Genomic DNA, 21868 nt, shown 5'->3' on the forward strand with positions numbered 1-21868 from the left:
TTTACCATTCTGAGATTAAAGACGGAATATTTTTTGCCAGTGAATATATTTCCCTTTCTGTATAAATAGACATAAACTAGCAGTTTAAACATTATGAAAATGTTTTAAAGGAAAATAAGTTCATCGCATTGGTGACAAGCTCCGTCTTTTTCCCCCCCTCCATCTTTGTATGGACTTGTAGTACTTATAGGACTGATAAATCTATCAAATATAACAATAAAAACACCCATTACAGTTGGCTGCCTGTATGAAGGCTGCATGCTATCGCACAGAGCAGCACACTATCACATACACAGGATACAGAAGGTTCAACCATCCCCACTGCTGCCCACTAAATCCCAGTGTTTACTCTGTTTTGTTTTTAATCACAGCAAGCCTAAACTCTAGATGTAATTTTCCACTCTGCATACACCTAAACACAAACACAGACACATAGAAAGATACACATACACATTCACACACACACACACACACTAACACATACAGTACGGTAAACTCAGCTCCACAATTACCCCTCAATTAGAGATAATAACATGACCACTTCCTGACCAATCACCTGCAGTCTTGCTATGACTCACACAGTGTTGCTCTCATACACACACACACACACACACACACACACACACACACACACACACACACACACACACACAGTCAGATGGCTTATAAAGTTAGTGGTGGCTGCAGAAATCATTGGTTATTTTGTCTGACCACTGAGCTTTGTGATTTTCTCTGTATCAGGCAGGTGGAGCAAAACCTTTCCCTCATTTTATGGAGACAAATGTTAGCGTTCTGTGGTTTCCTGTATGTGCTGACTGCTGTTGACACACACACATACACACACATGTGTGCGCATGCATGCACACACACACACACAATACAGACAGATTTCCTGGCAAAACTGAAATAACCTTTCCTGTCTCCCTGTCTCTCTCATGGATGAGTGAGAGAACACAATCTTTTCCCACTCTATAGCTTCCACTGCCAAGACATCAAAACTTCCACAGTTAGAAAGAACAACTTTCCTCTGCCTACTGAGTATACCTGGAGGACAGAAATTGGTATTTAATAGCTGACCGTATTCCCACGGCAGCCATTTTCAACTTAAGTCACACTCAAGCAGGAAAAATCTGACCCAGATTTACAGCTGAAAGCCTTTTGCAGATTCATCTGTTATTAGATCAGCCATGAGGACAGCAAAAGTCAGCATTTCAGTGAAGAAAATAATCATTTTTCTTTCCATTTGTGATACCAGGGATATATTTTTTGTGATTTCTTCAAAAGTTTTTCCTATCTGTTTCTGTGTCAGTACAAAAAATGGATGACACCAAGTTGGGAATCTATAATAGCGGTGCCTTGAGAACAAGCCTAAGGTCCTGAAAGATTTGTTATTTGGAGTTTATTGCAGGCTATGCTTGACTTTATTTAAACTGCAGTGTTCAAACTGTTTAAAAATAGGTTAAGCCAAAGTTCAATAAATGACAGCTCATGATAGTTGATATAGTAACTCAAGGCCTTTACACAGTTTTTCAGGAGCTCAGTTAAAACAGTGACCATGAGAACAAGTGATGGAAATACCTGACACAAGTACTAAATGTTGAACAAATACCTCTCAGCATTAAGCCCAATCTTACGTGGCTGCATCTGAGCACCAACAAGTTAAACAACAGCTTAACAAGCAGGTTCTGACTGCCAATGGAACAAAAATATCCTTTTTGTGGACTTGCAGTATCCGCCCTCTCTGTGTACCATCAGGATTATCAGGGGCTTTAAAGGCCTCCAAACTATTTGTTTTTTCCCCTGTATCGCAGAGTTTATATATATATATATATATTAATTAATATCTATATTATTGCTAAAGCACTTTCTGGATGGATGCAAACTGCGTTTCATTACCTTGTACTTGTGGCATGTGCAATGACAATAAAGTTGAATTCTAATCAAAATTATATATAAATAATCTACATCATTTAAAACGATGTAAAAAAGCAAACAAAAAACGCACACACACACACACACACACACACACACACACACACACCATCTAACAAGGACTCCTTTAGAGACCACTAGATTGATCAACAGTATATTTGATGTAGGCCACCAGGGATTTATGCTTATGATTTAATCATCTATTGCATCTATTTTAACTGGCCTTTTCATTTTTGTCAATTCCTCCTGTGCATTTCCAAATATTTTACACAGCAGTCTCTGAATATGAAAAAAACCCCAAAGAGTGGGAGGGGAAAACAAAGTTTTAGCATTTTATTTGTTTCTGTCATGGCTGGCACTGCATATAGAACACAAGGTAGCTAGCTAATGTATAATACACCAGTACAAGCACAAATGCCAGCAATGATGTCAGCCACATAAGCCAATTTTTGGTATGTTAAAATACTGATTTTTCAGTAAAACAACAACATTTTCACTAAGCCGTGGTGTTAGTAATGTTACCCGTGAGTCCAATGAGGACACCATCCCTAATTTTAGTCCAAGTGTGCAGTTTTTACCATGTTCACATTTGCTAAGCGTGACCACATTGCACACATGCACACCAAAAGATTAAAAAGAGAGCCAACTTAAAGAGTGAGCTTTGGCAGTTTGGTAAAATACAACATAGCAGATTAAAAAGAAATTAACAAATAAAAATTTACTTATTTATAAAATATCTAAATGGGAGTAAATGTAATTTAAGCCAAGCGGGTTGTTACAGGCATTTAAAACAGATGCCAAATTGTAATTGACAGTAACATGAACATGAACCAAACAAAGCATCTTCAAACTACACTGTCAGTAGAAAAATGAATTTAACATTACTTACAGATAAAGTCTCTCCTGTACTGACTAGGAATTTAAATAATGACGGTTTATTTAAGGTTGAGATAACACCAGGTACAGCAGGCACATTATAAATAAGTGAATCTTAAAAGTGATGCTTCCATTGAAACAGGAACCATTAACTAGTTTTTGTGGTCCTAGGAACACTTGACTACACACAATAGGCTACAGTTTTAATACTAAGTGGTAGAGCAGTATAGGCAACCAAGTCAGGACAAAAGCTGAACACAGCCTGTACCTTGGAAGAATCCTCTCCACTGAATCATTTCTGTTTGCTGGGAGCCTGATCCACCTCTTCAGCACATCACAGCTCCACAGTTGTAGTTGATAGGTGCTTCCAATGCAAGCAGTTAGTTCGAATCTCTGTGAAACGTATAAGAAAAAAAAAATCCAAGATACACACAGTAAATATAAAAATAATGCATGGACACACACACACAACACTGCAAAATCAACCACATGTAAATGCTTGCATGTGACACACTGACACAAATCCTCAAAGAGCTCTCCCCTCATGTTCATAGGATCATTTAGACTCCAATACAAAACATTAGCGGATTGACACTATCACACCGGCTATCCGGCAGAGCCCTTTTCACACATAATTACTGGCTCTCATTTCCCCCGCCGAGGGAACAGGTGCAGGCGGAGAGGAAGAATCGCTTAGGCCCACTGTCTCCTTGGGCTTAGGGCCTTTTCCTGGCTCTGAGAGGCCTGTATTGACAACGACAGAGGGAGAACGTCAGCGCCAATAAATCACTGTGAACGTGTAAATGCCACTGCACTGCATTCCGCGAAAGAAGGGGAGGCCAAACGGCTACAAGTTCCTTTCTCTTTCTGTTTCTGTTGTTTTAAGACCTTCCCCCTCCTCCCACACACACACACATATATTATCCATGGCTGCCCCCCCCCCTCCCCTCATTCTCTGTTACTGCTCCCCAAAGCAGCTAATAGCATAATTTGAGGAAGAATGTTCCTGGAGTTTCCTGTGAATTCTGCCATTAGTCATCGGAATGACCTCTCTGTTCCTCTCCTTTTCCTTCCCTGTCACTAACATAGCACTGCTCTGAAGCAATAGCTGCCTGGGGAGGAGGGATGTAAATAGGAACCAGAGGTGAGCTTAGTTTAGCCTACGTATGTGTGTGAAAAGCATCTCTACTTACAGTACATATTGTGTTTTCTGTGTATGGGTATGAAAATCAGAGTATGTATGTCTATGTGTGTGTGGGGGGGTCTGTGTGAGTGTGTTAACCCCCCCTCTGCAGGGTGGAGAGGCAGGGCCCCAGTACTTACCCCCTGACACTGAGCTGTTAACCGGGAAAAGTAGAAGAGATGTGTAGGGTGCACTGGGTGGAGGGTTTGTATGTGCATGCATGTGTGTGTGTTGAGTGCGAAAATAGAGTTGTGCAGCACACAGAAGGCAACCAAAAAAAAGTTTATGTCACCACCACCATGATAGCTGACATTACTTGTTTATGTTTCTTTCAGCTCTAATAACCAAAGCAATTATTTGCTTTCACAGCGCAGTTACTACTTTGGCTGCGTTTCTATATAAGATTTATTTGAACTGATTAGAAAACAAGACAGAGAATGGAGTTGTTATGCTGCGCAGTTACGAAAATTACATACATATAAACATCATTGTCTGGGATAAGTTGGCCTTTGCTGTGGTGAGTGTGCAATTAGTGTTGGGGGAGCGAAAGCAAGGACAGTATTCAAAAAGCAAACAGTCGCTGACAAATTTAACTCCAGATGATGCTGGATTTGGAAACAGAACTGGGAATCTGAAACCAATTATTTACAAAAGGAGATTGGGAAAGACTGAGAGTTAGCTTCATAACAGATGTTTTTGTAACTTATGACTGACTCTGGATAGGATTATTATTAGCAGTTCTGCTCAGGTCTTTCCAACATAATCCTCAGTGGAAGATGTAATTGGCAGACCTTGTTCTATTATTCCAAAACATTTATGTTAAAACCATCAGATCGTCAATTATATTATGTTTCAGACTATAAGATATGGTGGATACAGGGAAAACATGGTGGCCTATATCGATAAAAGTACACAGAAGTCAGTAACGTCAATATATATCAGACATGCACTGTGGTGACACAGTTGTATATAACAGCAGACTCCTCTGTGGCCTTAAGCCTGGTTTTTACCTATCCGTACACTCCTTCCATCCTCCATCCCAACACCCTGAGCCTCTGCACCTCAATCCTCTATTGCGCCACCCCTCCCACATCAAAGACCATCAATCTCCCACAGTACAGGGGGAAAGGCAAATATTTAGAGAAGGACTGAGCCCCCATAAATCTGTAGTAGGAGAGAAAGAGAGAACATGATACACCCTGCTCCTCCAAATTTCTACCCCCACCACCATCGTCAGCGTCCCTTGGCAGTCCTACGTCTCTCTTCCTGTGGCCTCCTAGGAACTGGAGAGGAAGAGAAAAGGAGGTTTGTGGCAACACCAGTGAGGAAGACAACAGAGATTAAGAGATTAACAAAAAGAGAAAGAGAGAACACCCTCCCACACTCTGTAGAAACACACACTCCCCGACAGCCAAAGAAAAACACACTCTCATGCACAAAAAAGGGAGCTCACCACAGCACACATGGGCACAGTGGTTGGACTCCTCTTCTTGGCCTTTGATTTACTACTCTCTCAGTTCCACTTGAGTGAGACTCTAGAATATTAGCAAGTATTTATGTCCCTTTTTCATTTGAAAACAATATGGCTTTCAGCAATAAAGAAAGGAACGCTGCACTGATAGGTCAGGGTTGGGAGGTCACTAGGAAAGTAAATTGGGGGCAGATGAGATCCCGAACAAAGTGGAGCTAGCTAGAAAAATTCCCTGGGTAGAGTATGGGGGCTAGTCCTGAACAGCATAAAGGGAAGCTAGGCACGAGGACAAAGACAGCTATTAGTTTACTGTCTGAAAGATATGTGGATTTTTATATATAAAAATTAATTTTTACTGAAGAATCGAACAAAAATAAATAAAAATGTAAAGGAATTTGACACGTATTAAACATTAGAAGGTAGAGAAGCACACGTACAAATACACACACTTGGTCTGAAATACACAGTCACATCCACTTTAAAACTACATTTTTTCAGATCAATGCAGACAAAACCAAGCTGAAAAGCATTAATTATAATAATAACACTGCGCCAAATGTGTTTCTTTCATTAAGAGTCCAAATGAACACTTGCACCCACATTCAGGCATATACCCACACACACTTAGAGAAGTATTCCCGGCAGGCAGCTGTCAGAGAAGTACGAGGGATTTAAGGAGCTTTGCAATACCCCCACTGACTAAGCAAGAGCCTCAGGGGTGAAGGGTATTGATCCCTGTGCAGAATATGCATCCTGCTCTCCTGACAGACTAGTTGATTGACTTTTCAGCCCCACTGGGCAGCAACACAGGCAGATAGAGACACATAAATGCCTTAACATCACTGTGTTTGATATAGTAATACATTTACTTGTCACTGAGATAGAACACAAGTGCAAGGACATACATTATTTGTGGGTCAAATTACATTTGGACATAATGCTAGTGCATGCATGCAGTAGAATACAGTACGTGCATGTATTTTACACACACGCACATTAATGCCTTTACTGCAGTCACCACCACAGCTGCCATATTCATGAGAGGGATCTGCACTGAGCTGCATTATCATGGCCCAGCTTCTGCCTTTGTTCTGCCCTTTGTTGGCTTTTCTGCCCGCCTCTGCCTCTGTCAAATGTCACGTCTCTGCGGACTCTGTATTTTGAGCATCAATGTCAATAATTACACATACAACATTATGGAAGCCCGTAGACCCTCCTGCACAAGACACATTAATACATTTTTATGTGTGTGGTTTTGTGCTTTCTTTCTCCCTTTGTTCACCATATGCCTAAATATGAATTTAAACCGACCTTGCCGTTTTTTTCAATCACAGTTTCTGTCTCTGTACCTTGCTGTTTTTCATCTCATCTTCCCTGTTTTTGATCACATGCAGTCTGAATGCCAGATCTTCTTAAAATATGTCTAAAGGTACTGCACGACTCCTGTGAGAATCTATTTTTTGGCATCTGGCAAAACCTTTTGACAGCTGGATGACTGTTTGACATTTTTTAACTGCAACACAGAAACACTTATTTGACATTTTATTTAGTTTTGAAGAAATCAAGTTTGAGGCAGTTTATTTATGATTTCCCCTCGTTCACTGCCTTCTTTCCTTCCTATTCGTACTTCAAACACACATATGTAAGCACACATGCTAGATGTGCTTGGGGAAGGACAAAGGTTTGGGATGTGCTGGCAATGGGCACCTAATTGCTTCTTACTGATCCAAATAGTACATCAGAGGCAACAGCACTTCAGTGGACCTCCAATGAGATCCACTACGTTGGGCCTGTTCATTACCCTGCTGACCTCCCAGCTCGACCCCATATATGCACACATATTACACACACACCTCCACCCCTTCACCTACCCCAGCTCATTGTCTCTGGGGTTTAATTGGGGCGATGTTCTCCATTGTGAGCAGGCTCAATGGCTGTGGAGGGCTCCATTGTGGGGCTGAATGAGGGCAGGAGTGTTCATTAGGTGAGTCTCTGAATAAGGCCTTCTGGAGGTAGGGTACTGAGAGCAGGGGGCTGCCGGAGACCTCCGGGGTGGGTGAAACTGCATGCTCTTCTCCTTTCCTCTCGTCCCCTCACTTCTCTTCTTTCTTCTTCTCTCCTCTCCCTGCCGCTCTTCTCCTCTCTGTCCTCACTGCTCCCCTGCTCCTCTCCGGTTGTCTACTTTTCCTTCAACAGCCTGACGCTTGGCCCTGAAAGGCAGCGGCTGCGTTTGTTGGAAGGACAGTCTTTGTCTGTTCCAGGAGAGTGAATTGCAGGAAAAGAAGAGAGAGGGATCAAAGACGGACTACAGAAAAAGCAAGGACCACCTCCTCTGATAGAAGGAGAAAAAGAACCAATGAGTCCCGCACTACGAGAAATTTCATCATTCCTAAGTTTGCATTTGGACCTCGATGCTCAGTGGTGGTCCTTACCAAAATACTTTATGAAACAAAACTATGAAAGTAATAGTTCACTGATGCCTGTGGGGAATATTCTCTACACTTTCCAAGAGTCAGGAAGGTCAGGATATTGCTTCAGCTGCAGAGCAACACTTACTGGGCTTCTGTAGGTCACTTTAGGTTCAGATTGGTAAGCCACCCTGCAAAAAAAAACCCGTAAATGCTATATAAGCAGTTGGCTTCTGTTAAAGCTCAACTTTCTTCAAGAAAAGCGACAGTTAAGCGAAATAACTGTCTGTCTGGGTTTTGATTTAAATAAAGGCTAAATTCCCAAAAATTGATAGCCGTGCAAAATAAGCACTTATCACGGTAGCATTTCGAATAAATAAATATAAAAACTGAAGGAAGGGAAACAGGTGGGCATTTCTGCACACTGTCTCACTGCTGGAACTGGCAACATCCACACTGGGCTGGCACACAGCCACACTGCCGATCAAGAGACAGAACTGCATCGCAGATTACAGGGATTCTCTGCTCGGCTTTTTTTGTGACCGAGTTTGTTGAAAATTAATTAAAGCAACTGAAAATCCACTTAAAAGAGAAAATCGCAATCAGCTACATCTGATTGGCTTTAAAATGTTAAATTTACCATAGAAAAGTACACACCATTAACTTCATACGGCCACGAGGTTGAGATGGAAACCTTTTAATGTAGAAATCCAATGCCAGCCTTTCCTGTGACTGTTACTTTTCTCAGTCCAGATTGCTGCACTGAAACGTTTAAGCTGCCACGGAGCTGACAGCTTTTGGCAGACCACCGTCAGCCAGCCCTCAAACCACTGCCAGTGGCTGAGTGCTCTGTTGTGAGTGTGGCTTGCAGTCGCACAACGTCTGTGTGACAGACTTGACTTTCACACTGACCAGAGCCCCTTCACCCCTTCCCTGCCCAGCCGCTGATGTCATTATCCCTCTACCGCACACCCATGCATACACACAAACCCACGCATGGAACGTCTCTGGTCTTCCACTCTCCCTTAGCCACTACCTTCCGCTGTTTACATTTCTCTTACTACCCAAAAAACAATACCAGACATCTTGTTCAACACACGCGCGCGCACACACACACACACACACACACACACACACACACACACACACACACACACACACACACATATATAAACACAGGCTCAAACTCACGCTTAATGCTAATCTGACGTCATCTGAGTCGTGTGTAGAGTTACACTGGCGTATGTGTACACACAGAGCCAAGTCTCAGAACTGTGTTATTGCTGCCACACGCAAACATACTACCTCTGCTTAACAAGGGTGCGTTCAGGTTTCTGAAACAGGATGATTCATCTGTCTCTCAGTTCACTCTGCAGCTCCCCGACTTCAAACATACTTGCTTTCCTCTCGTCCTCTGACACTATTTATTTTTCTGTCTGAATAGCACACATGAGGCTCTGCATGGACAGTGTACCGTCTGCCTGCTGCCTGGACTGGCACGACTGTTGCAACACACCAGGTGTCGACTTGCAAACAGGAGTACAGACTCGATATTGCAGGTGCAAACACAAATCCCTTTACAGCGGGGCTTTGACTTATATGAAGTCACTTACAGGTGTTATGAACAGTGATCATGTATGACCAATGGCAAGCCTGAGGCATGCTGAGGGGGCGCCCTTTGGGTATAGGTCTGATTTCTGAATCCCAAATGACGGTCTCCTGTCCCTTCCTGTTTAGCCTGGGCGTCTGCCACACATAAACATTTTAGGGGCCTCCTCTGCTCCACAATATGTGGATGTATGAAAGTCAGGGGTAAGAGTCATGGTTTCAATCCCACAGGAAAGCCACCTCCAAGAGGGCCAGTGGAGAAACTGAGTTGAGAAGGGACAGAGTGTGACTCGGCGTGTTTGATTTGGCAAATATTTATGTCAAATGTCCTTCCTGACGCGACCCCACAAAGATTTATGTCTCCTCCAAGGATCAAACCAGAGATCTTTTTGCTTGTTAGGCACATGTGCAAACCCCTTCGCTGCAGAGCAGGGGTCGGCAACCTTTTTTATGATGAGTGCCATCTAAAATTTCCTCACAAGTCAATGTGCCATATGATTGCATTAGCAATAAATGTAATAATGCTCTATATGAACAGTTACACACTATATAGAACAACTTTACAGAATTACATTTGTTTACAGATGTTGGCAGCTATCAGCGAATAGTTATCAGCTATTTTGAAACAAAAAAAATACACTTTTTATCCATAACAGTAAATGAACTGTACAACATGCGAATGTTATTTATGGTCTCCTCACAACAATGAAAATAAACGCTGTTGTGACAGTGATGTACAGTCTTGTTGGTATATGTATGATTTCTATACATTTTACATCAGACAAAAACTTTGGTTGTAAGATTCAGATAATTATTTATTAAAAGCGAGACATTTTAAATAACAATAAAAAAGAAAAGTATTTCTTTGTGCCCCCCTTTCCCTGTTAATGCCCTACCTGCCCCCCTGGCAAAACTTTGCTAGACCCGCCCCTGCACAGTTACCAGCTGTCAGCTACATATAAAAGGATCCTGGTGTTACTTGTCTTGTTGGCAACTCTACTAACTAACCTTATGAATAAAATAAAGTTCACTATCAGTAACATCATAGTCCTACCCAGCTGAATATAAACTCCGTCATTTGTTTTGACATGTTTCAATTTATTTTAGTTTTCTTTTTAGTTATTTATTTTATCTTATCTCATTTTAATTTTCTTTACTTATGCTTTTAGCATGTACAGCACTTTGTGAACTCTGGTTTTATGTTAAAGTGCTTTATAAATAAAGGTGGTATGGTATGGTATGGTATGGTATGGTATGGTATGGTATGGTATGCTAGCTAGTACGCAGTACGAGTTATTGTAACTGACTGTAAAAAGTCAGCTAACTCCACCTAATCTTGGTTTATATCTGGCCCAGATAGACTGCAGGTCATAACTTCTTACTTGAAGTTCAGTTCACCGCCTCGGGTCTCTCCTCCTCCAGCCTCCCCTTTCCCTCATTCCCCTGCTGGCCTCTGTGGAAGCTCCGCCATAGCAACCACCAAACAACTGAGTTATTTTTACATTTTACACATCGGCCAGCATCTGGCCAATCCACCACCTTTCATTGTTTATACCGTTACAAAAAAACAAAACAACAAACAAAAAAACATCAGCCCATAAAAACGAAAAATCACAGATGACTAGTCTAGCTATGGTCGTGCCATCAGTTAACCCTTCCCATGCCAACTGTGGCATGCGTGCCCAGGGTTGCAGACTCCTGCTGTAGAGCCACACAGAATTACTCAGGCAATATTCCACACTTTTCTTTTTTTGTCAGCAATTCCTTTGAAAGAGCCCAAACAAGAAATGATTTGACTTTCTAATAAGATTGTGCAATTAATTGGAATTTATATTCAAGTACAATTATAGTTGTCGACAATTATGTAAACAAGAAAATGGAAATAAAGCAATTATTGTGCCACTTTCTTTTCTAAACCCAGCACATGCTTTTTCTTCATAGCGCAGGGCTTTTACACCTAAGAATTTAACCTAACTCTTGTGGTAGGTTTCATTCTATTAGAGCAAAAATGACAGAAAGAGGCTTTAGTCATCAAGGAAAGCACACACAGTTCACTGAGGATGAACAAACACAAGTGCAATTTTTGCTAACAAATGTTCAACAAATGCTGTTGTTTCAAAAGTGCAGTCGTTGTGTTAAATAATTGCGATTTTTTTTGTACCTAAAGCCTTGCAATGTGTAATTAATTCTGCTGTGCCGTAGACCTCCACTCTTGTCCTCACCCCAGCAGATGGCTGTCCTTCCCTGAACCTGGTTCTGCCGGAGGTTTCTTCCTGTTAGAAGGGAGTTCTTCCTTCCCACTGTTGCAAAGTGCTCTCTTGCAGGGGATCATTTGAATGTTGGTGTTTTCTTTGAAGTATTTTAGGGTCTTTAATTTACATATAAAGCACCTCGAGGTGATTGTTGTTATGATTTGGTGCTATATAAATAAAATGAAATTGAATTGAAGTTGGCTAACAATGATAAAATGAGACAAGTTGCAATAGGTGACATGTTCATCGTGACACACATGGACACCATCCTTCTGATGTAAATCCGCAGAAGCCAACAAGTGCACAGTTGTATCCTGTTTTGCAAACTTCTTGCAGACCATTTATATAAAGTTCACTAAAGGAACAATAGATTTACAGGCTGATCAGCAATTTGTTGGTACATGGCCTTCATTGTATTCATGTAGCTCCTTTTAAACTTTAGCAAAGTACTACAAAGAGTTTTGAAAGGTGTATCTCATTTACATATTTCCTCATGGACCAATTGCGGCAGAGCGGCCACGCATACCCAAGGACACTTCTTGGCTTTACAATGCATAAAATCTTACTGACAGGTCTTCTTCTGCCCACCTTGTGTTGACATTTTGCAGGCACTGTGTAACCTGCGCACTTATCACTGTGTACATAGCAACAACTCACAAGCTACAAACAGAAGTCCACTCCATAGGGCGCAAGTTAGCTTTGGATTTAATTATATGTAACAAAAAGGTCACTAGCATAAGTACACATAGTTGTTCTGCTTTGCTCTCTGCTTTTAGGTTGTTTAATTTTGAGCTGTGTATGAAGCAATCAACATGCAATTGTGTGGCTCGCAGAGACCGTATGTTACTTTGTTAAAAGCATCAATTAAATAAACTACAATCACTGGATCAATCACTACAGATGTTTACAACACAGAGCCCACTTAAACAAGGTATGTGCACGTGCGCGCGTGGATGTGTGCAGCACAGATGCAGTTTGAAAGATGAACAGGAAGAACGACTTCCCTGTCCTGTTACTCTGCCATTCTGACTGCTCTGATCACAGGGGACGGATTTGGTCAGAGATAATGAATTCAAGAACACAAACGCAGTGTTGCCGCACCCAACTCCTTCTCATCTCTAACATGGAGGCGAACCGCTATGACACCAGCTGCAAGGGCCACAGAGGGACCACACAGCAGGAGCTCAGTTATTCATCAGTGTGAACATCTAGTTAGGGTTTGGGAATGATAAGACGTTATGGTAACTGTGCAACATGGGCTGTCTGTCCCCAGTGTGATTACGAGAATAGTTCCACTCTTACTGCAGACACTGCTGCAAAGAGGAAGTAATTAAAAATTATTTGCCATTATGGTAGGGTTTAACGCAACTGCATAAAACATTGTGTCTCAACTGTCACTGTTTTACTCCTGTAAAGTTCTAAATATTTACAATCATTTTTTTTAAAAACAGAATGCCGTGCCATGAAGTCATCCATAACAAAAACACTTCTATCAGTAATCTCTGTGTATGACACCCGTTATATATTGCATGTGTGTGTGTAAATTCAAGTACATGTATTTACTTTCACATCAGCAGGCTTCCCTGTGTATGTGCTTGAATTACAGCTGAGGGAACTTGGCAACACTTGTCCCCTGTGGCACTGTGAGAATGTTTCACAGACTGTGGCGTAAAATTCTCTAGTTTGTTTGTTTTCTCTGTCTTGGTACCATAAAAACTCAAGGCCATGCAATTGGCACTGCCCTGTTTACTGTACAAACTGAGACTGCAACTCCAGAGAGATGAAGCAGAGTAGCTCGGGGGAACAAATGCCTCCCCATGTTAATTTCCCGCAGAAAGGAAGCCGTAGGGAGTTTGACCAGTAAACAAACATCGGTTTGGGGACTGGGGACGGGTAAAAGATGAATAGAAGACATTAGTGAGTTCTCTCCTCCTTGTTTGGTCCCACTGCTTGTCTTGGGAAATCTGAAACTTGAGTAAAACCACATTACCAAGAAAAAGTGGAGAAGACAACAAAATAAGCGACAAAGACCAAACTAAAAAGAACTCTTGGTGGTTTTTCTCTATATCCAAGAAGTTTTGTAAAAGCACAGCAACAAAATTCACTTACACAAAGGCCACTGTTGATATGATGAGGACTATTTAAAAAGGGCATCAAATAACAAATTTGGAATAATTTACATCCTATTCCCAAAGCTTGGACACTTAACTCACAGCTTAGGACTGGAAATAAATATTAATGATAAAGTGAATGCATGCCAGATTAACACACTATACTTAATCATACTACAATTAATGAGAACATTGGACATGGGAGTGTTTTAAGAGGCAGAGCTATTCATCCACCAATCAGAGAGTAAGTAGTACAATCCCTGGTTCCTGCAGTCTGCACTGAACTTGGACCCCACCCATCAGAGTCTGAGTTTGGGCAGTTACGGCCCCAGTCCACATCCCTAGAGACCAGTCATCGAAACCACTGACCGCAAAGAAAAACTGTATTCCCCAACCTGTTGGTGAGTGGTTGCTGGAGGTTGCTGAAATCAGTTACAAAGAGGTGGAAAATCTCAGTAGCAGACTGCCTGTGGTTTGCATGCAAGATGCTTACTTGTCTGCAAACACTCAACAATGACTTGCAGAAGTGAAACTGTGAGTAAAAGTTGTGCCTTTTGAAATATATCGGCTATAACACTAAGGCAAATTTATTGGTCCTGCCAATTTTCACTGCTCCTTCTTTCATGCAACCCTCAGCAACCCTGGTTGCAGCAACCCTGGTTGCAGCAACCCTGGTTGCAGCAACCCTGGTTGCAGCAACCCTGGTTGCAGCAACCCTGGTTGCAGCAACCCTGGTTGCAGCCGATATAACTTACCAAAGTCAGCAGCATCCAGCAGCCACTTCTCAATTGGTCAGGAAATATATATTTTAGCCTAAGACATGAATGTGGCTTGTAGTAAAAAGTGCTTTGAGTACTCACAGTAGAAAAGTGTTAAGTACTAGTACTACCATAGTTTTACTATGTGTAGAAGTGCAGAAAATTTTAAATGCTACAGGAAGACATCGGACTGTCACCAAGAATTTTTTATTTTCATTAAAAAAAAAAAAACAATTAGACCCAAAAGCTGTTTCTCCTTAGTTGGCACAGTTCAGAATAGCATCATTCTCAAAAGAAAAACCTCATAGCCCAAATGTTAAACACCAGATAAAACAAATGATGTCAAATCTTCCACAAGAAAAAAAGTGATCTGACCTCACTGAGCATCAGTCTAAATATTTGTTGGACAAAAGCTGAAGGACACTGAAAAGAAGACAGCAAAAAGAAAAGGAAAAACACATCCGTAAGCAATGAACATCCTGGCTAAAGGTGTGCCATCTGGGGCTGAACACTGAGTGGAAGAGAGCTGGGATCTGTAAGAGAGAGAAGGTGGAAGTCCAGCTGGGTCCCATTAGGGCTGGACCACATGTGTTCGTTGGGGGGGAGTGGGATGGGGTGGCAAACCGAGGGGGCAGAAGGGAGCAAAGAGGGCAGCGGGGAGGAAGTGCTGAGAGCGATGGGCCTAGACCCTGTGAAGCTTTATTAGGCCTGTCGTCTGCTCTTCTCACCAGGGCCGCTAACACCCCCTCTGCAACACCCGCCGCCTTACCTCACCTCCCTCCTCCCAGACCTCCATTGCCCTCGGGCACCGCCAGGACAGAACAGTATAAAACTATTAGAAGGAAGAAGACGGGACTAGACCACCCAGACCCACATATACACACACACAGACACACACACACACACATACACCCATAATGGCTACCAGGAGGAGGCCCCAGCATGAGAGGTGCAGCTGGAAACGGAGAGGGACGTTCACGAACACACACATATGCACTAGAATGACACAAGATGCACACACTGAAGTGGGGTGTATGAGCAAGCAAAGTGTAACAAGGACAGTTGAGTCTTTTATTTAAATGTCAGACGCACATGACGGTTTTCTGCAGTTTCACGTGTTTTACTTGAGTCTAAATCCTGAGGGGACATTAATGTGACATCTGTATTTATGTTCATGGTTTGCAAATTGTGTGTGTGTGTGTTCATGTGTGTATTTCTGCCATAACCACCTGTCGGTCTCTGACACCTGTGATTTTGATAGGTACAGACATCAGAGGTGTGTGTGCGAAGGAGAGAGTCATGCATACATCTGGCTACCTTTATTTATTTACATGGTTGCATTTGACATATCTTACATTCTTGGATGATCCTCTGCCCTTTGCTTTCATACCACCCAACTATCCATCTATCTGTCCTTTCACTGGGTCGGCCTAGAATTTGGCAAATTCCATGCAGCACCATGAATGGATGTGTCAGTTTTGCTGGAGCAATGATGGCAATCACTCTCCATTGTAAATAAAACTTATCACTGCAAGTTAAGTGCTGCAAGTCCGGTATGTCAACATTAGCATACAGTTCAAAGTGCCTCAGCAGTGGAGGAAGTCCCAGCTTTTACTGTATGTGTGATGCTTTCAGAGAACCTGATGGTGCCCCACAGTGGCTGAGCTTCAAAGCTCCACTTGTATATCCAATGCCACAAAGCCAGTATTTGCTATTGTTATATGAGATAATATCAATGCGAAAAAATATTTAAAATATGTATGCAGAAAAAAAATAAGCGATGACTTGCAGATATAAATGTGAAACACTTACATAAAGAATATTTACTGTTAATGTCTGTAAGATTAAACGAACGAAAAGGCTACTGAAACGTGTTTTATTGTAATTTTAGCCAGCATCACGAAGAAGGAAAATATTGAGGGTCAAAGTCTGATTACAGTTTGTTGTGTTTAAAGGGAACTGAAGGCTTTTTGTTCAGATTTAATCATTCACTTCAGTATCCATTCCAACAAAAAGATTTACTGTGGCAAATCCTTTGCCAAGGTAAGTCCCGGGGTGTGTATGTCACTGTATTAGCTGATACAAGCATCTGAAAGGTGTGTGCACTGGTAGATTTTCCCCTATCAAGCTGCTATAAAAGGACTAGTCTCTTCTCCACCCCTGTCCGGGTCAGGGCCCAACAGGCATATTTACAAGGTTTAATACTTCAGCCATTCAATCATTACGGCGTTTTATACAGTCTGTCCCCAGGCTTCTCTTGCTCATAAAAAAAATAATATTTGTCTTTCCAGCTGCACAGTAGACCACAGAGTCCTCGTGTTTTATTTTAGTCAGAGCAGTAAAACTGTATTCTTCCCCCTGCCAACCTACTGTACTTCCATGACAAGCTGTTGTTCTTGTTTTGTAACTGTACAAGGGCATGTGTGTGTATGTATGTACTAGGCTGCTTAAGAGTTTAAGAGCTTTTGTTTTTTTGGGGTTTTTTTTTTTTATTTTTAAGCTGGAGAGATGATATCATGAGTGATCACACTTTTGTACTTAAATTAAATTTTCCCAATAAAGTTCTGCTTATTTTCTTCCGCGTAAGGAATGAAATGTCACTTGTGTTTAACCTATATTTTAATATTCAATCACTGGGACAGAAAATGTTTGATGGGGAACGTCAGTTTCTTTTTGGCTACAGAATTTACAGACTAAACGTGTTTGAGAGCAACATGCACATTAAAAAACGATTTAAATCTATTTAATTCATGATCTTTGGCATAAATGTTTTGTAGATGTTAAATGAACTACAAAGCTCTGTAAGCAAACACAACAAAAACACAGAGAATCCAGGACTTCAGCAAATGAATAACGTCAGCCAGAAATCTGACACATTAAGCATTTTCCTAATTTTTGAAGATAATTTCGTTTTAACGTGAATAAGACAAAGCTATAGGAATGTTGTGCTGAGTTATTGTCAGTTATGTGGTTTAAATTCTTATGAGGCCCATTTGTGTATTTTTTTAGCATTTCCACTTGTAATTTATATATCCAGACAAGTCTGTATATATTATCGGAAACGGTCACCATGGAGGAAGAAGTTTTCTGTCATGCATGCTTATATGAACATGTTGCATGCAAAGCGCTTATCTTATCTGAGTTGCAGTTACCCGCTGGCTATCAGGCATAATTACTAGTCGTTTTTCACCCTCAGAAACAAAGTCACAGAACACAGCCACTTAAGTGTCTGGCAAACAAGCAAGATAAGGACAGACCAAGAGATGAACTGCTAGCTTAACCACATAGAGATGCACTTGAAGTGTGCTGGGGTTTATTGATAGGTCTATTTGACTCAATCCTTTTAGTATGAGACATGTTTTAGTACTCAGCGGTCTTGGCTCTATCCACCATATAAGCTAAACAATTTAAAAGTTCATTTATATAGACATACTTGTGCTTTTGGAAAGGAAATCCTAGGGTGTGAGCTTCAAATGGAATGTTTTTGAAGTGCATACGTTGTTGTCTGTCAGCTATAGAATGCTAGCATCTGAGTTTTCCCTCACGCTGTAAGACTTGCTGCATAAACATTTCCATGCAACACCTGAGCTGGATAACAGAAAAAATATGTTAGAAGTTTTCAGTTTTTCTGAAGAAGAATCCCATATTGGCCATAGTAACTGTGGATTTCTTTTCATATATTAAATAATTCTGTGCTTAGATCATGTTTTTCATTGGTGCAGCGGTTAGGATTGTCCTCACAGCAAAATGGCTCTGAGTGGTTCAAACCCACTGGACAGCTGTGCCCTTTCTGGTTGGTCTCTACATGTGCCTGCATGGGATCTACATATTTGCCTTGGGTATGAATGTGAGCACGAGTAACTCTCTGCATTAGCCCTGCGGTAGACTGGCGACCTATCCTCCCTCTTGTCCAATGTTAGATGGGATAGGCTCCAGCCTGGATGATTGGATAAACAGATAGAAGGATGGAGTGCGAAAGTCTTATTTGTAGCCTTAAAGTGTTACATCCTCAGTGTTGACAGAAGTAGCCCTAACTGAATAAATAGTTTTACTTACTTTAAAGATAAATTGTCTACTTTTTTAGTTCTCACTGCCCACATTAAATTCTCACTGTGGAAGTTCAGTAATGACACAAGCAGGTGCTTTCACATGCTGAATTTATTTCATGCTACAACGCAGTTATTAAAGCCTCACAGCTGTCAGGCATCATCAAATAAGAAAATGCTGTTAAAGGATATCCTCACACGTATTAAAAAACTTTTGCTTTAACACAAGTAACACATTGAAAGTAGTAAATGTCCCCTAAAGTGGTGCCCTTCATTATACAGCTGAAGACTAACTATACTTCTTGGATCGGGTATTTTCAGTACTTTACAACACAACAACAACCAGACTTCAGGAAGCATATGAAAAATTACTCAATATTAAAACTGCCAAATATATTAGAAAATCTAGATGATCTTATTCTAGGATATGTGAAAGCTCAAACCTATTTTTAAAGTGTTTCTTAACAATCAATACCAGACGAATCACTCAATTTTCTACAACGTAACAGGGCCCGCTGAGCATTTAAATACACAACGCTGAAGCATTAACCACAAGTGCATGTGTAATTCCACCTTATTAGCTAATCAAGTGAGAGTCGTTGACACATCAGAAAATATGTCTCATTGAGCAAGAGAGGAGACGATAAGACGAGAGAAGAGCCATCTCTTAAAGCTGTTGCTTAGGTCTTTAAATGCTAGAAGACAAACTCGAAGTCCATGAGTGGTCAGGATTGTCATTTATAAAAGTCTCTTGTGTACAGATTTGCTCAAGGTCAGAATTTTGTATTACAAGCGATTTATCAAACCACTAATATCTAAATCAGTTGCTTGGATCTATTTCCAGCACTTACACCCAGAAAGCTGTTGATCTTGTTTGAAATAGAGTAGTCTCAAAAGGAAAGCAGCTCAAAATAGCTGCAAATAACAGATATTTATGTGCATTTCAATTTATGTTAATAATTTAAAATGATGAAGAAAAGTATGGAAACAGCTTGTCATTATGCAGGTCTGCGAGAACGAAAAAGCAAGGACAGTTTGATGGAGTGTGTCAGAGGTCGGCTTTGTTAGGGGTATGGATTTGAGAGAGCTGGTGCACATTAATGACCAATGTTTTATCCACTTGTGTGCTAAAGCATAAAAGTAGTCACATAATGGGGAGCTTCAAGTGTTTGTATCAGGTTTTTAGATATTACATGAGCATAAAGGGTTTTTTTCTAACTGGTAAAGTGTAGCTGTACAGTAAGAAGGAGCAGCTATAACCCTGACTGCATCATTACTTGCACCAAACAGAGCAGAGCTACTGCTGTGAGTGGTAAATGGATGTTATGGTTGTGATTCATAGATTTGCTCTACAGGCATTATTGAAGAAACAGTCTTTGAATATTTTCAAACGAACATTAACTCGTGTCCCAGCTCTTTGCTTCCACCACACAGCTTTTAAAAGCTGCATTCCCTTTGAACGCTTCTCTCTCGCTCTGTAATTTCCTCTGTCCACTCTCCATCTCACTTTTTCTCCAACTTTTTTAGCTTGTCTTAAAACTCCTCGCTTATTTCTCCCATGAAACGATGCTGTTGTCCCGTTCATGTTTGCTCACAAAATAAAGTCATGTTTCACGTAAAAACACCTGTCGATTTTCCTCTATGATATGACTCATTATATTTCACGCCTTATCAGATTTTGACAGCGATACAACAGCAATCTGCAGCTACTGCAGAATAAGATGCCAAGCTTGGCTGCTGCTTATCAGCCGTTTACGGTGCTATTAAGCACAGTTCTTTGCCACTTTTTCTACCTTCACAACAATCATCACCATCACCACCATGCACCATCAGAACTTTTATCTACATTGAGCAGGTGTCAAACAGGGAGATTTGAACTCAGTGACCACGACAAAACAGCGCCCACTGCAGCTGGTTACAAGTGTCGTGCATTTAAAGGATTAACTTCTGACTGTTCATCTGCACTGGTGGTAAACTATAACCTTTGATCAATGTATGCTCACTACATAAATCTATTACAGTGAAACCACACAAGACTACACTGGCTGTGTGTATTATTCTGTCTTCTTCTATCATTTTTGTCTTGTATTGCTTAGTAATTGGAAGAAAACTGGTATCCCACTGCACATTTCCAATGTGAGTGATCCAAAGAAGCAGTTTGTTTTAAAGTACAAATATTATGTCACTTGAGTTATTTATGAGACTCAACTTGTAAAGCCTTTGTGGAGTTTTATGATGGAGCAAACTGTCAAGTAAGCAGGGTAACAACGGACAGCAATCAAGAAAGAGGCCGTGAAAAAAAAAACAAGGCATGGAAAAAAAAATGTATACAAAAAGTGTCGACCTGTGACACCCAGACAATCTTGCACACACACACACACGCACACACGCACAAAGATATACACATAAAACCATTTGCTGGCTTCTTACATTTGTTTGCTTTTTTTATTTCATTTGTTTAACTTGCACTTTGAAATGTGCAGGTAGGGTTGATATTTTCATTTTTGTTAAAGCAGGATTTTTTTTAACCTTTTACAGCATTTTTCAAATGACTTCCTTGAATCGAACTGAGGTACTCAGAAAAAGAAAGAGAAACTGCAATGGTGAGAGAGCAAGAGAGAAAAGCAGACAGACAGAGGCTTGCATTAGTTATAAAGAAAATGGATGTCAGTCTCTACCCACCATGGAAAGCTGAACCAAACAACCCAAACAAATAAAAAGAAACAGTGTGGAAGATAAAAAGTAAGAAAAAGTGACAGACAGAGGGAAAAATAAACATCCCTGAGGAGTGTGATGTTTGTGAAGGGGAACATGAAGTGGCAGACTGAGTATTCAGTGTCAGGGATAGGCTCGGTTTCCAACTTTAGCATTGTCAACACTCTCACTCCTGCGCCTGATCCTGTGTCATTCTGCAGCCCACCATGTGTTGGCCAGGAAGGGGTTCACCCTCAGAACAGGAGCTGGCGTCACCATCCGTGCCAAAACCACTCCAACTTTACAACACATGGACTCTGCGAACATAACACCGGTGCTCGGTGGAAAACAGCACGCAGGACCAATTCTGTCACGGCCTGGGCCATCTGAGATGAATGTTCTCGCTTGATCTTGTTAATCCGTACCTTTACTCCTGCCTGGTTTGGATTTCCCTCCTACCAAACACGTCACACACGAACCCGCCGGATCAGCCTAATAAATTGAAAATGCTTCACTTCTGACAGCTACG

This window comes from Copadichromis virginalis, linkage group LG23, assembly GCF_057382275.1.
Source record: "Copadichromis virginalis isolate Kocher_CV1m ecotype Utaka linkage group LG23, C_Virginalis_male_GT1.1, whole genome shotgun sequence".
Taxonomy (NCBI): Eukaryota; Metazoa; Chordata; class Actinopteri; order Cichliformes; family Cichlidae; genus Copadichromis; species Copadichromis virginalis.